Here is a 17858-nt window from a genome sequence, read left to right as displayed (position 1 = left end):
TACAAGACACAAATAGAGTTTTGGCACAACAAAATTTGACAACCAAAGGAGCATGAGACCATAGCACTTACACTTATCTTCACTTCAATTCTTCAATTCTCTTCCTTCATCACTTGGTTTCCTTGGATCTTTGACATGTGAATTCTTCAATCTTGGCCTCCTAAGATCCATCCCATGCCTTAGTGACTTTTGAGCATTAACTCCACGTTTTTAGCTCTGTTTTCAATTGAAGCTCTTAAATTCACCTTGCAACATAAACATGATTAAAATAGGACATTAAGCATTATCATGTTCATAAAACCAAGTACTAAATGGGGTCCAATATGCAATATTTGACCCTCAACAGGTCACCACTATTAGAACAGTAACTTTCGAGTGTTAGTCCCATATTTTTTATTTTGATATCTCTACCTCACTTTGGTTCCGCTAAGTTAAAATGCGTTATTATGATTATTTAGGTATAAAACGAATGTGAACCCGAAGGAGGAGACATGTGTATTTTATTAAGTTAGCACTTGGGAACTCGGGATCGGAGTCTACGTACTCGGGTGCCATTTTCGGGCTGTTACACATGGGCCATCAAGGTGAGACCCATCATGACAGTCTAGTACATCATATTGTCATGGTGTTTTTTTAAACGTATGAAGAGTTTCATATATCAATACATTAAGCTAAATGCAAGTTCATCCATATCTCAAACACGCATGCAATTGCCTAACAAAATATTCAAATTTATAACTATATGTAAGACTTTTATTAAGTGGGTCACACATGATCATTAGTTTAGATATGACCATTGAATTATTCAGATTGAGCGATTCAGTAGGCTCCACTATCAGTTGTGATCATTACATATAAGTTTGGGATGGGACATTTGAACCATGGTCCCTATACATGGTTATTAAGATGGATATGGAAACCTATGATGTGGAGACTTCAGGGGGGAGAAATGTGATGGGTAAGTTTCTTTGACCCCATTTCTTATAAATACATGTCTTGGTCCCTTCACACACACCAATAGAAAACCCTAATCCTACTGAGAGATTTTTCTAAGGGTGTAAGGTGCAGAAGACTAAGCATCACCTCTCGGTGACATCATGGAATCAAGAATGTCTTCCCTACAAGGTACATGTTTAATATTATACTTAGTAATTCCTATTATTGATGTATAGATGATTCATTTATTCCACTATTTAGATTACACTATAACATGCGTGATCTCATCCCAACCATTTGTTATAAATCCCATTGCAACATTTCAAACCTAGGCATCTGATCGCAACTTCCCATCGTTAATCTTCGACATTATAGACAACACCTCGTTGATACCTGGCCGATCCTCAGGGGCTACACGGGTGTAGGACAAGGCCAATTCCAGGACAATGACAATCTTATCACGGTTGCATTTGGATGTTCCATTAGAGACTTGATCATGATCGACCACACGTAAAATGACGTCCATTCCACTATGAATGGTGTTCTCCACAAATAACATTGGAGTGAATTTTATATATTTACATTAGGTAATTTTATATAAAAAAACCACCTGAATTTACAATCAGTACCTTTGTCAAAAAGGTTTTAAAAAAGTAACCTCATTGATCAATATAATTATCATTCCACCCCTTCCACGAGTAAATGGGTTTGTGGCTGGGTGGGCTCGATGGTGATCTTTATGTAAATGCACCCCGACCACTAGGAGATTTAACCCATGTAAGATTAAGGGCCAAAAAATTGGCTTCATCTATGAACCGAGTAGATCTCGTGAGTGGAAATAGTGTAAAAGGCATTGCTCACCCTCCAATCCATTAGTGTGGCCCACATGAATCATATATGGGTATGACTTTTGGTCCACTGGCATAAAATTTTGTGTGCAAGCTAATGGTTGGAGTAGATTTTATATAATTATGATAATAGGCCTTATAAAAATCACAGGTGGATATCTCTCTCCAAAATCTTTCCTTTCGTATGGCCCACCAAAATCACAAGTCAGCTTAAGTTTTTTTGTATCTGGGATTAATATGGGAATATCTAATGGTTGGAGTGGATCTTACATAAACATCATGGTTGGCCTGTCAAAATAAAGTGTAACGCCCCAAAACTCATTACCCGATTACAGAGACTCAATCCCCAAGCTCAAGGGTGTTAGCTTGATATTAAACAATGGTTTCAACACCCACTCTGGAACGCCCCATTTTTTATGGCTAGAATGTGATGCCGTTGCGGTGAAAACCCATGTATCTCACTGGGAAGAACTGCACGTGGGTGGATCTCCCATGTGTCCACTAAGTCAGGTTAACATTCATTCCCACAATTAATGATCAGAGTAGCGTGCAGTTAATAGTGCATTCAAAGGTGAGCCAAGATAATCGTTACCATGCCAAATATGCCAACATTAAAAAGGAAATATAAAAGTATATCATCTCTATGGATATTACAAGTGAGTTCTAGTTGCTGGGATTCGTGATTCCAAACATTTTAAAATGGCAACACTCACAATTTATTCTAAAGCTTATTACAATGCATGTTCATATGTAATCTACGAGGTAAGTATTACACTTAGTCATGTTACAAGGAACGCATATGTGGAACTACCTATACAAAGAGCTAACATGTTGGGTGTTCATATACAAATTTCTAGAGTTAGAGATTCTACCAAATAATTCTAAAATTGACACATGTGGCATAGATTACAAGAGTTATCATAGGACTCATAATCAAATAATTCTTGGGTTAACACATAAAACATAGATTACAAGGGTTATCACATGATTTATAGGTTAATTAGCATAGTTATTCAAGTATTGAGACTATTTCAAGACTAAAAATATTGTAGGAAAGCTCGAAGGGCATTTCATCACCATGCGGCTACGGTTCATTGGCTCCACCACCCCTGATTTGGGCACGACTTGCCGAATACGGTTCTTACAGATGAAAATTGGGTAATACCTAAGAGACAACTTCAATCTGGGGCCTTTACATTGATTTTTCCCAAATTAGGGTTTAAATCAAGGATTTAAAAATGATTTATTTACCATGAGATCCAATGATTGGCCAGGGTGGCAGGATTCGACACGAATTGAAGGCTTTAGCGATGCTACACCTCATGCATGACTTCCTCTCAAAGCCAGACAACATTACATGACTGTTAGGGCTCCAAAAACCCAAGCTCAGACGAAAAGCCAGCTGAAGGTGATTTAGGAGAACCGATGTAATCCAAACCAGTGAGATTCGGCTCCAATCTCCCACTCCTGCTCAATCTCTCTCTCTCTCTCTCTCTCTCTCTCTCTCTCACACACACACACACACACACACACATTTTCTCTAAAAACCCTAAGGCTTAGAAGGAAAGAAAGAAAGAAATGGTTGAGGGGTATTTATAAGCCCAAACATTTCTTGTTTAAAAAAATTTGCAACTTAATGCGAGTGGTCGGTTGGACCGATAGGAATCAACAATCAGTCGATTGTACTGACAAATGCCAAATTTGTCCTGCTTTTGGGCTAGTCAGGTAGGTTGATTTGTCAAGACCTAAATTATCTTATTTTAGGTTTGATTCATCGTTCTTCAGCCCTAAGGGTTGAGTGAGGTGGATCATAGATAATTCTTGACTTAATGATTCTTGTTTTTAGTGTGATTAGGTGAAGGATTGGACCGACTGGACTCTAAGGATCGATCGAATACATCCCTTTGGTTAACTTGTAGTCATGATAAAAGGTTTGATGTGTTTCTAACATAAGTTCTATCTGGCCTATATTAGGGCTTAGTCAAATGGACTTGTTGGATTGGCTTAGGGATTGAATATTCAATTTGACATATTTTTAGGTAGGCTTTACGTAATCAGACGTTCGGCTAATGGAGTAGGGATTCGGGTCCCATAAGTGCTAGGGTTCGATCCGATTCGTCAACATACAAGATTCAATTAGGTCATGGGTTTCTGGTTTTAGGGCTTCGATCACAGACCTTAAGTCTTTTTATTTCAAATATGCGCATGTGCACGTGCAAACGCGTGTGGTTATACACTTACTTGAAAACAATTTAGGTAATGCTCGAGGACATATAATACCCAAGTATCGGAGGGTCGGGATGTTATAGCCTACCTTATTTAAAATAATTTTATTCCCCAACTTATCTAAGTTTCTATCAATTTCATATTTAGTGATCCCAACGTTCGCACGATCCAGTCTTGTTTTCAAACCCTAAACTGCTCCTCTTTGACGGGTTCACTATTAGTGACCTAATGATGACTTGGATCCTACTTAGTGATGTTGGTCGGTCGTTTGAAGTTTTTGTCTAGTATTATACAAGCCCATCACACGATTGGGCAGGTGAAAGGCCTTAATGTATCAACTAATGATCTGTATCCATGCATGATCAAGATCTGCTTTCCCTAATCGGAGAGACACATGCATGAGCTTAGGTGAGCTTAGTTTCGTCCCCCCCCCCCCCCTTAAAAATAATTTACTCTTAAAGATTCCATGCACATCTCTTATCTACCTATCAGGGGATGACAAAACCCTAAGCGAGAAGACGTTGGGCTAACAAGTATTATGCCTATGTGTATATATAAGGAATATGACTCCCCTAGGTGAGCTATATCTACGAAAGCAGGAATATGCAAAACAACATCTGTTGAGCATATATGAATGAAAGAAACCGATGCAATAAAAGTGTATGAAACAACTAAGATGTCGAAGTTATAATTACAAAAGTTTATACAAGTCACAAAATAATCAATTAGATATTTGGCGAATGCGAACAATAAATATGTTCATGAATACATAGCGACAACGACCAACAAAACTTGATCAGAAGTTAAAGGCTGATGATTATACATACCAAAAACAACCAACTGTCTAACCAGAGCTGGTCGGGGATCAAGAACTTCATGTCCCTTCTGGCAGAAACACGATACCAAACTCTGGAGGAAGCGGTAGATCTTTCAATGTGATCTCTCTATGCTCGCTTGCCCCTCCTCTATATTGGCTTGCCTCTCCTCGATCGAGGCCAATCCATGTTACGAATGGCCAATGGATGGAGCACGATCGGATGAGGAAGAGGAAGAAGAAGATGATCTACCTCCAAAGATGGCGAGGCAACCTCTTGTGGTGATGTGGGTGCCTACTGCAAACGCATTCATCTTTCGAATGCTATTTTCATTAATTAGATTTATTGGAACAGGACGTACGGAAGGCTTTGAAAATTTACACCATCATACCAATATGTAAATGAGATGGCCAAATTGTAAGGCAGATGAATAGCTTGACAACAACACTGACACACTCTAGTGCACAATTAACATAAGAAGGTAGAGTTGTCAATGAAAACCAACCTTGTGTAGCGTTTCCAATATAAACAGGGTTAAATCCGTGTAGTTACCCGAGCATGCGTACACATTGGTGATGAAGATTACGTGAAGAATGTGGTATTGTCCTAATACCATTTGACAATGCTGACGATGCATAGGAAATGAGTCCACCCCTCCCTTTAGGTCTGAGAAGTCGAATCAGACTTGGGAAAGTCGATCCTGGATGGCGGAACCCCTATCAACTAACTAATAGTGGTCGGAGTCATATGCTTAACCCTACCATTATACCAGATGTTGAAGTTGGGTGGCTTCATACCCGGCTTCGAGCACCTAATGAAGACTGATCGGACTAGGCCCTAATACACAGGATCCTTAAATGATAGGATAGGGTCCCACCCCAACTAGAAAAGGAGCTCGTGCACCTCGAACCCCCTTAGGCAATCTACTAGAATTTGGTACTCACACACTACAGTATGGGACGTGACCTCTCCACTGATGCCCTAAGATTTTTCATCATAAGGGTGGTATAAATTACCTAATTGCGGGTCATTCGGGGTAGTACTATTATGTCTCACGGATGATTAGGTGGCACCCTATTTCCTTTAAGCCTAAATACGACTCCCTGGTTCGATTGACTGTATCTAGCATCTTCCAAAGGGTCGATGATGTTCCAACAAGATCTTCCCTACCCAAGGGATGGAGTAATGGTATTCAACTAGCACGAAAAGACGGGGGCTAGTGAGATTGAATCCAATATGCCAATCTCCCACTTGGCCATGTCAGAAGGCTCGTTATATCACTTCTCAGTCCTAGTGAATTCCTGTCTTTTGCTTAATCAAAGTAGTGATTCCATTAGTAATTGATTAGGATTTAGAATTGGGTCAAACTACAAATACTTTGCTTAAACATGGTTTCATAAGCCCGTGGTTTTGAAAATTCCTGACCCTTGGGAAACATTATACGATTTCCTGCTTTCACACCACAGGATATCCCAAATTTCATAATTCGGCCTAATGGATAAATATTCCTTGAATGAGCAACGATTCCTCTTGTCACTTCTACCTTTAGAACTAAAAGGGATTGTCACATCTAACCTAGGAAAAGTCATATGGTAGTTCAGTAAGAGGTTCCCCATTAAGGGGGACGATGCGACACATCTAAATACAAATTGTTCAAGACAAAGAGTTAGGTTTCATGGGTAAAGTGGTGGACACCTTCCTACCCTAGAAGGGTTATCTTAAAACGTAAGTTTCCCCATTCGAAGGGTCATCTTAGAACCTCTCATGGGAACCTAAGAGCTTAATTCTTGCATTTTCAGGTTTTCCTTAATCTTAGGGTTTCCCTACTCAGGGTCGATTCCCTCATTTTCTACATCCCGACATTTGGTTATTATGGTTTGGATAAGCCTCATTCCCAAGGCCCTGGTTATCTCAATACTCTACTTTGATACCAACTCTATAACACCCAAAACTCAGCACCTAAGTATGAAGACTCAGGCCCCGAACTCGAGAGTGTTAGCTTGATATTAACATGCACTCTATAACGCCTTAGTTTTCATGACTAGAATACGATGCCCCTGCAGTGAAAACCCATGTATCTTACTAGGAAGAACCACACGTGAGTGTATCTCCTGCCCATCCATTAAGTCAACTTAACATTCATTCCCACAATTAATGATCAGAGTAGCATGCAGTTAATAGCGAAATCAAAGGCAAGTGAAGATAACTGTAACCATGCTAAATACGCCAACATCCATAAAAGAATATAAAAGTATATCATCTAAAATGGATCCCACAGCTGGGGACTAGAACGCCCACAATAACTAAAAAGTATGAATATAGAAACGACAAAAGGGTAAGAAAATAAATCTACTGGTGAGCCACAAAGCTCAGCTACTACAACAAAGTTCCATGATAATTAACTCCCCACATCTCCTTCTAGGATATCCTCAGGTTAAACCTCGACACGATCAACCTTGCACTACCTGTACAGTTGGGTGAAATTGCACATAACAGATGATGAGTGGCCAACTCAATGATAAGTCCCATCAAGATTACATAGTTGATATATTAGTCAAGTATATTTTTGAGAAAAATATATAGAAAATTATAGTTTATAATACATCTTATTTAAATGCATGAGTGCATGAAAATACTCATTGTACTGGGATGCAATCCAACCGAACCAATGCAAGAGCCTAGGTCTTTTAAAATAGTCGACCTATCTCATAGTAAATGAAATGATCTTTCAAATAATGGTTAGTAGTTAGTGAAGATATCTCAAGAAATGGTACGTGCGACCATAACATCCATATTATCCACCAGAGAATGCCCGTATGTCGCGAATGTATGATTAATCCAACATGTATTAGTCCATTTTGCAAACAATCCATTTATGAAGAGTCCATACAACTAGTGGCTAACTTTGATCCAACAAGTAGAAGAATTGAAGACTTGAAGATCTATGACATTTTAAGGCTATTCAAAGACATGTATACATGGTAGTGCCTTGGTTCCAAAACCTATGAACTTATAGCCCAAAATTAAAATAAATCTAGTTAGCCTATCCTTTGTTAGGAAAACTAATTGCCAAGTGTTTAAAGCCTTGTCCAATAGAACAAATTGGATCTTGAATATGTGCATAGATTTGAACTTCAAAATCAGCTTAAATATGCACTTTGATCAAGCTATGTCTCGAGTAATCGAGCTCATGCTCGATCAATCAACCTCAAGTGATCGAAATAGGCCAAAAACGTCCAGTGAACTACATAGCAAAAAAAAGCATGTTTGATCGATCGAGAAAATCCTCGATCCCTCTTCAGCTATCAAGTTCGATCGATCAAACTTGTCTAGATTTGTCCAGCAAGCATTTTATTTTGAAATCATTTGAAGCTTGATTGATCGAGGCCTTTCTCGAGCGATTGAGCCTAGCATTATCTTTCCATTTTTCTTTGTTTAAAATGTAGTCTATTTATATGAGAAGATGGGCATCTGGGCACTTCGAGGAGAATCCATTAGAGCCTTGTGTGAGTGTTTTTCCTAGTTTAAAACCTTCTTCCCAAGCTCTAATCCCCTGAGTTCATCATTCAATCCTAGTGTTTATGAGAGCATTAATGAGCATTTAAAGCTCAGTTTGAATAATGAACTCAATGCATATATTAATGGCCTTGACCTAATCTAAATCAAGAAAATCTTTTGTCATTATGGCCAATGAATGCTTTATACTTTAGAAAGATTCATCCATCATTTTCTCCCCTACCTTGGCACTACAAAGGCACATCTTCTATAAGATTATTGTTTAAGGGAGTTGAAGAAGAACCTTTCATGATAGAAGAACCTCTTCAATATGGTGCATTCATGGGGGCTCATCTATTTCGAGTAAAAAAGTATTTTTTGAGTCCATTTTGTCTAGAAATTGATTCTTGTGTACAATTAGATTTTAGAGTTTGATGAACCAAACTCACTAAGTCCTTATATAGGCCTCCAACGGGAGCATATGTGTGTCATCCTTGTGTATGAAATTTTGTTGAGTTTGAGATCCAAACTCTTTATGACCGTGTGTAGGCCATCAACGGATGCAAAATGTGTATACCTTGTGTAGGTTGTAAAGGTTTATGGTAAACTTGATTTAAAACCAATGTCATAGTAAAATCCGGTAAACTTTAGGAGAGAATGTCAGCCAAGAGTTGAGTAGGCATATAACCGAACCATTATACATCGTATGCAATGGGTTGAATGAATCTTTATTTATTATTAGTTTTATTTTGTTGAATGTTTGTGAATGTATATATTTATTGTAGGCAACATGTTTGATGAATTGCTCACATGATGATTCACTGTGTTTATATTTTAGATTTGAGTTGAATTGGTAAATCAATCTATATCTTGTTTGTTTGATTGAGTGGTTGGAGGTGAACCTTTGCAATTTAATTTTAAATTTTTTAAAAGATTCTATTGACCCCCCTCTAGGACTTAGCCTTACTTTCTAGGTCTTATTGTAGCGACTATTGAACTTAGACCACAATTTCAAACCTTACCCTCATGGTTTATATAATTGAAACAAAATGAGCCTTTCAATAAAAGCCAACAAGGCACTAAGTCCATTTAAGGACACCACAAAGGGGTTCCACCTATCAAAGACAACGAGGCACCATACTTTCCAAAGATGGTTAGTTTATAGCCAATTCCATTTGATCTAAAATACAAGGTGACCAATAGTTCGAGGTACAATCTTATATACGTGTTACAACTATATAAATCACAAATGGGGTAGCCGGGTCGCATGAGTCAATCCACAATCACCCATTATCCTTGTGGATATCACAAGTGAGTTCTGATTTCAAGAAATCGTGATTCCAAACATTTTAACATGCTAACATAAAAAATTTACTCTAAAACGTATTCAGTGCATGTTTATATATAATCAACGAGACAAGTATTACACTTAGGCATGTAACGAAGTGCGCATATGTGCAACAACCTATACAAAGAGCTAACATATTGAGTTTTCATATACATATTTCTAGAGTTAGGAATTCTACCAAATAATCTTATAATTGACACATGTGGCATATGTTACAAGAGTTATCATAGGATTCATAACCAAATAATTCTAGGGCTAACAGATAAAGTATAGACTACAAGGGATATCACTTGATTTATTGGTTGATTAGCATAATTACCCAAGTATTGAGACCATCTTAAGAGAAAAAATGTAGTAAGAAAGCTTGAAGGGCATTTAATCACCTTGGGGCTAGGGTTCCTTAGCTCAACCACCCTCAATTTGGGTGTGACTTGTTGGATACGGTTCCTAGGTCTTAAAATTGGGGAATACCTAAGACAACTTCAATTCGGAGCCTCTACATTGATTTTCCCCAAATTTGTAAATGGTTTACTTACCATGGGATCCAACGATTGCCTAGGGCTGCTTGACTCGACATGAATCCAAGGCTCTAGTGATGCTATGCCTTACGCATGACTTTCACTTGAAGATGGACAACTCTATATTATGGGTAGGGCTTTAAAAATCAAAGTTAAGATGAGAAGCTACTAGTGGGAGGTGATCTGGGAGAACTGACATGATCTGGAGTGACGAGATCTGGCTCCGATCTACCTCTCTCTCTCTCTCTCTCATTTTCTTTAAAACCCTAGGGCTTGGAAGGAATGAAAGAAGGAAAGAAAGAAAGGGTTGAGGGGTATTTATAATCACAAACATTTTTTTCCCAAATTCACATGTAACGTCCCGAATTTTTACCAACTTGGAGTTAGACGTCCTTAGGCAATGGGCCAATCATAACCCCTTATTGAATTCTCAAAACTCAATCCTAAAGCCTCAAATCCCCTTTCAACCTATTTCCTTCAAAAATCTCACCTTTCACTACCTTATTCTTCAAAATTTTCTAAATACTTTCATATTAGACACTAATCCGAAAGTTTAAATGATAAAGAACAATACTTAAACTAAAATTTACTATAAATAGTAAATCTATAAATAAAATGGGTTTTTTACTATTAAAATTATGAAATATCACAAAATAAATAGATTATTTGGATAGATCAGCTTCTCCTACCTCAAATTCATATATGGCGTGTCGCGTAACTCATTCCAAATAGGAAGATATGCCCATTTCAAGAAAACAAGTGGTAAAACCACCACCAGGCGAGCGCGGCGGCACCGCCTAGGCAGAGACGCACCACCGGCTCTCCAGCAGACCACGGCGCCACCGCCCTGACTGCAGCGCGCCGCCGGTGCACTAAGTTTTGGTGGACCTTGGCTGCAGTTTTCTCTAGTTTTCAATTGACTTCAAAAAGTCATATCTCCCTCAATATAACTCCAATTTAGGTGATTCAAAAGCTAGATTTAATCTTGATAATTTAGTTTCATATAAAAATAAGTAAAAAATATAATAAAAATTTTAATATAGTTAAATCTAGGTTGATGTGACAACTGTTTAAAAATTATTAGTTCGAACAGCTGCTACTTTTAGAATTTTTAGAATTTTTCTACAACACGAAATCTAGTGAAATTTGGTAGAGATAAATTAGACTTGATGATGAACTATTAAAAAAATAACTAAAATAACATACTAACTAAAAGTGCCAAAAAGGGACATAGAACTACCCTAGGACCTTATGCTATCGAAATTAGGGTGGAATTTAGTTAAGTACTAAACTAAACAATCAGTGGATTTGGGTTGATCCACTTTCTATACAAATGACAAGACCCAAAATTGTTAAAATCGCTAACTCAACATTACTTGAAAACTTCAGAAAAATCTCGAAACCCAGTTGCTCTCGGGAGCACATTGAAACTCCGTATCGGACCTGGACCGCACATCGGAAGTCCGATGACCGTGAAACTCTAAGGTTATGACCACCTTATTGAGCTTGATAAGCATCATGGGAATTGAGGCCATATAGTATCCAGAAGCGTACAATTTAAAACCCTGAGCGAAGTGTGTGAGAAACGTGAATATCTTTAAAAAGTGAACCAAAACTTAAGTGAATTGGACCATTCGCTTGCGAGCGAAATTGAAGACTTCAGACCGTTAGATTCTGACCGAACTTCACTCATGGGTCAGAGAAATTTTTCCGCACCAATTAGTATACTTGTGGCCCTGATTGAGGAACGATGACCGTCGATCTGATATAGGTCCTTCACGGCCGATTCGTTTGTCAGATCGCACCAAAAAGATAGTCCTTACATAGATCCATTGTCAGGGAACTTACCCTACGATGTATGTGAGTTGTGGACCTCCCTATGGGCCTTGTTTGTCAAAAACACTTGCCCTTTGGATACAAACCAGGTATTCCATGGCCCTAAGCCCATTTGCATCGCTTTTGAGCCTATATAAGGCCCTTAAACTGACCTCTCTCTCTCCCATATGAATTTCTCCAAACCTTACTAGAGAGAAGAGAGAAAAGAGGGGAAAAGAGTGAGGAGAGAAGGGAGAGTCAGGGAGATCGTTGCAGGAATCCTCCCACACGACTCTACGTGTTAGATCGCCATTTTCTTTCACTATCCAACCCTCTTTCGGCTACAATTTTGGTAAGAAATCCTAATCATAATCTTGTTTTAGGAATCCAAATAGAGGAATCGACGAAATAGCTAACCTATTTTGTTATTTAGGTAGCCGTTGTTCTATAAATGGAAGCGTAGGATTTGAACCGAGTTCGAAACGAGTTTTTTGACGAAAGGTGCAGACTATAAACATTTAGGTCATGGTTTTCAAGGCTTTCAATGTCAGCAATGATTTATATCTGACTTGATTACTACCATATGATCTTAGTTATGATGTATTCAATAAATTATACATGTGTGTGAACTATGTGAATATAAAATGCATTACATGTGTTTGTTGAAATGTTTGAATGAAATTGAAATCATGATTTGTGCTTGCCCTGACTATTAACCTAGAATTCATGTTTGTTGTGTGAATGACAACTCCTTTGTGAAAGGATTTGCCATAATATATGAACCTAAGTGTTTGATAAAATGTCTGAATGAGAAATTATTTGTTGAATCACTTCTAATGAGGGTGTTGAGATAGGATTTTCAACTACCTTATCCATACCTATAATTTCCTTCATGTAATATAAATTGCTACTATGTGATTGGATAAAATGCGTATGTATAGTAAAATGTTCTGTGTTTGATAAAATGCTCAGTTGGGAATTTTGTTTAAATTGTTTGTTAAATATTGTTAAGAATAATATATGTGATTATTTAGTACATTTGAGTGTGATTGGGACTACTACGTAGTCCAGGTAATCGGTAATGGTTCCTGTTTGATTGGCCGAACTAATTTCGCCACACTGGACACGTTCGATGAATCCGAGCCATACGGTGATTGTCGACAGTGGTTAGGCCATGTGGAGTGCTTGTGCGCTTCATGTCGATTACTTAAGCATGCACTCATGCCAATCGAACTTTTCAAATAACCCGATTGGCCTATTGTGTGTTTACCATGTATGGATGCTACTGCTTGAATCTAAGGTACCGCTTACCAATGCAAAATCCGTTTAAACAGGGTACCAAGATCCGCTAAGACTCATGAGCTGGATATGGTGGTGTATGGGACACTGTGGTTGAGCTGTTGGCCTACGTCGGGGTGACGAGCCTCCCCGTAGTGACCAGTGAGCAACCCAAACTCGTGAGCCAAATATGGTGGTGTATAGGACACCGTATTCGAGATGTCAGCCTACGTTCAGGTGACGAGCCTCCCTTAGTGACCTCGAGTATAAACTAGGCCTACGCTAAGGTGACGAGCCTCTCTGTTGTGACCTCGAGTGTAAACTCGTGAATTTACCTATCCACTGCTTTTCATCAAGGGTGATGCCCCACAACTTGCCTATCGTATGTGATTAATTAGAATTGACGACCCTATATGGATCATTGTTTAGGTAAGTGATATAAAGGGAGATACCTTAGCTTCTCGAATCTGCTGAATGAATAAGCCTAATGAATTACTTAGCTAACACGATCATGTACCGCATTGCATGTGCTTTGGCGAAGAAGCGCACGTTTAAGGAGTTTACCATGCGCGATCGTGAGATGATGTCGTTGCGGGAGTGCAGGCGAGGGTATGCATCATTACTACATATCATTTTTGCATTAACAAGAGTAATTAGGAAGTGATTGTTGTATTGCTTTATCATTACTGTTTAATTGAATTGATAACATACTAACCTTTGCCTTATAGTACCACTGAGTTAGCCACTCATTCCCATCTAGGGATGGTGTTTTAAAACACCACCCAGACTCTGGTTTAGATGCAGTGACGATGAAGTCTATGTGACGGGGTTGGACTTTATAGACCTAGAGGAAGAATTCTCTTACGTTCAGCCCTTAGGCGGGTCTAAGTAGACCTTGTTCTGATTTGACGGGATTACAAGGATATATGATTTAGTCGGACACTTGACATTTTGACATTTTGTATATTTTGAAACAAAACATGTATGTATTCAACCCTGTTACATTATCATACTCTGGAAGCAGATAACCGCTTACTTATCTTAATACATATATTTCAGTCTTACACTTGCTAAATTACATTTTCTTTGGAGTATGATATGTTGTTTTAGTATAATCTCACTCATGCTTAACCCATTAATATGGGCGAAATCTGAACATTATCATCCATATTGCATAAGTGATGCACTAGACCTCGGGAGTAGAGCTTCGCTCGACCCCCAATTTTTGGGGCCTTACATCACAACTTAATGTGAGCTATTAATCGAATCAATGACAACTGTTGGTTAGATTGACATATACCAAATATGTCATGCTTTTGGGCTAGGCAAGTAGGTTGAACTTTTATGACCTGAACTGTCCTATTTTGGGTCTAGTTCACCATTCTTGGGTCTTAAGGGTTGAGTGACGTGGTTCATAGATGATTCTGGACTTGAGGGTTCTAGTTTTGGTGTGCTCAGGTGAACAATTTGATCGAATGTACTCTAGGGATCGATCGAATGCATCCCCTGGGCTAACTTGTAGTTTAGATATAAGGTTCGATGTGTTTCTAACGTAAGTTCTATCTGGCCTACTGTAACACCCCAAATTTTTACCAACTTGGAAATAGACATTCTTATGCAATGGGTTGTTCATAACACCTTACTGACCTCTCAGAACTCAATTCCAAAGTCTAAAATCACTTTTTAACCCATTTCCTTCAAAATCTCACCTTTCACCACCTTATTCTTCAACATTTTCTTAGCACTTTCATATTAGAGACAAATCCTAAAGTTTAGGTGATGAAGAACAATACTTAAACTATAATTTACTATAAATAGTAAATAAATAAATAAAATGGGTTTTTGACCATTAACCTTTTGGAATCTCTTGAAATAAATAGGTTATTTGAATAGAGCAGCTTCTTCTACCCCAAAATCATATACTGCAAGTCATATAACTCATTCCAGTTTGTAAAATACACCCATTTCAAATATCGGGTGGCGAAACTACCACCAGACAGGACAACGAGTCGGTGATGGCCTCGTCGCAACGGCGAGGCCTCACCATCCAGCGGGCCGAATGGCCCGTTTCCTACCGTTTTTTATAGTTTTTTTCATCCAACTTCAAAAAGTTATATCTCCCTCGATATAACTCTGATTTAGGTGATTTGAAAGCTAGATTGAAGCTTGATAAGTCTAGTTTCATATAAAAATAAGTAAAAAATATAATTTTTTTAAAATATAGTTAAATATTGGTCATTGTGACAACTGTCTGAAAATCATTAGTTTGGACAGCTGCTGCTTCTAGAATTTTTTGAATTTTTTTTACAACATGAAATCTCATGAAATTTAGAAGAGATGAAGTAAACTTGATGATGAACTACTAAAAAAATAATTAAAATAATATACTAACTAAAATTACCAAAAAGGGGCATAGAACTACCCTAGGACCTTATTCTGTCGTAATTAGGTGGAATTTGGTTAAGTACTAAACTAAATAATTGATGGATTTGGCTTGAACCACTTTCCATACGAACCAGAAGACCCAAAACTATTAAAATCACTAACCCAACATTACTAAAAAACCTAGGAGCAATTTTAAAACCCAGTTGCTGTCGAGAGAACATCGAAACTCCATATCAGACTTGGACCGCGCGTCGAAAGTCCGACTACAGCGAAACTATACGGTTATGACCACCTTACTGGGCTTGACAACCATCTCAAAAATCAAATCCACATAGTGTTGAGCCCTAACTGAAGTGTGCTTAGAAAAAAGAACTAAAACTTAAGTGAATTGAGTCGTTCGCTTGTATGTCAAATCAAAGGTTTTAGATCGTCATAATCTAACCAAATTACACCCTTGGATCAGGAAATTTTTTAAATACATGTCAAGGTACTTATGGCCCTGATCGAGTAACGATGATCGTTGAACTGAAACTGATCCTCCGCGTCGATCTATAAATCTGATCGGACCGAACACTTAACTTGGCGTAGATCCATCATCAGGGAACTTTCTTCGAACCGTACACATAAAAGGGGCCTCCAGATGTGCCCTGTTAAACCGAAACAACCAATTTTTAGCTATAACCTAAGTATACCATGGCCCTAGGGTCAATCCCATCAGTTATGGGCCTATATAAAGACCTAAACCCACCCCTCTCTCATTCCATACGAATTTCAACCCTAGGAGAGAGTAGAAAGAGAGGAGAAGAGAGAGAAAGTGGGAGATCGGTCCCGGGATTCGATCCCACCACTCCACGTGCTTAACCACCGTTTCCGTATCGCTATACCGGCGATTCTGATCCTCTTCTTGGGTAAAAAATCCCAACCCTAATCTATTTTAGGGATTCAAGTAGAGAAGGTGAAACAGCTAACCTATTTCATACTATAAGTTGCCGTTGTGCTGTAGACGGCGAGTTAGTGTTCGAACTAAGTTCATTACGAGTCTACCGGCGTAAGGTACAGACTAAAAACGTTTAGGTTATGGTTTTCAAGGCTTTCAATGTCAGCAATGATTTATGTCTGACTTGATTGCTATCACATATGCCTAGATACAATGTTTTCCATATATTTCACAGATATGTAAACTATGTTTATTTTAAATGCATTCTATGTGTTTGGTGAAATGTCTGAATGGATATGGAATTATGATTTATGCTTGTTGTGATGGACATTTGGGAACACATGATGGTTGTACGTGTGGCAACTCCTATGTAGAAGGATTTGCTATAATGTGTTTTAACTAACTTATTACATGTATGTAATATGTTATTACATGTATGTAATATGTGTAGTCTAAGTGTTTGATAAAATGCCTGAATGAGAAAATGCTTTATGTGATGCATTTAATGAGGGTGTGGAGATAGGATTTTCAACTCCCTCATCTAAAGTTACAGTTTCCTTTATGTAATCTATCTTGCTACTACGTGATTTATGTATGGAATGCCTATGTATGATAATATGTACTCTATGTGTTTGTTAAAATGCTTATATGAGATTTATATCTGAATTGATTGTCACGTGCTGTCTTTGACGATCACATGTGAATGCCATTACTTAAAGTGTGATTGGGGCTACGATGTAGTCCAGGCAATCGGTAATGGTTCACTGTCGGTGGCCAAGCTGTTTTAACCACGACGGAACGTCCGATGAATCCGAGTCGTATGGTGATTACCGACAGTGGTTAGGCCATGAGGGGTGCATATGCGCTCCATGTCGACTAATTCAACATACGCTCGTACTAGTCAAGCTTGTCAAGTAATCCGATTTGTCCAATGTATGTTCACCATGTATGGATGCTGCTGCTTGAATCTAAGGTACCAACTTTTAGTGGAAAAGCCCGTTTAACCTTGGTACCTCGATCCGCTAAGACTCAGGAGCTATACATGTGGTATGAGACACCGTGGTCGAACTGTCAGCCTACGCTGGGGCGACGAGCCTTCCCGTAGTGACCAGTGAGCAACCCAAACTCGTGAGCCGAATACGGTGGTATGGGACACTATATTCGAGCTTTCAGCCTACGATCAGGTGTCGAGCCCGTAGTGACTTCGAGTATACGCTAGGACTATGTTAAGGTGACGAGCCATTTTGTAGTAACCTT

Source organism: Magnolia sinica, chromosome 1, assembly GCF_029962835.1.
Source record: "Magnolia sinica isolate HGM2019 chromosome 1, MsV1, whole genome shotgun sequence".
Classification (NCBI taxonomy): domain Eukaryota; kingdom Viridiplantae; phylum Streptophyta; class Magnoliopsida; order Magnoliales; family Magnoliaceae; genus Magnolia; species Magnolia sinica.
This window is presented reverse-complemented; position numbering follows the sequence as displayed.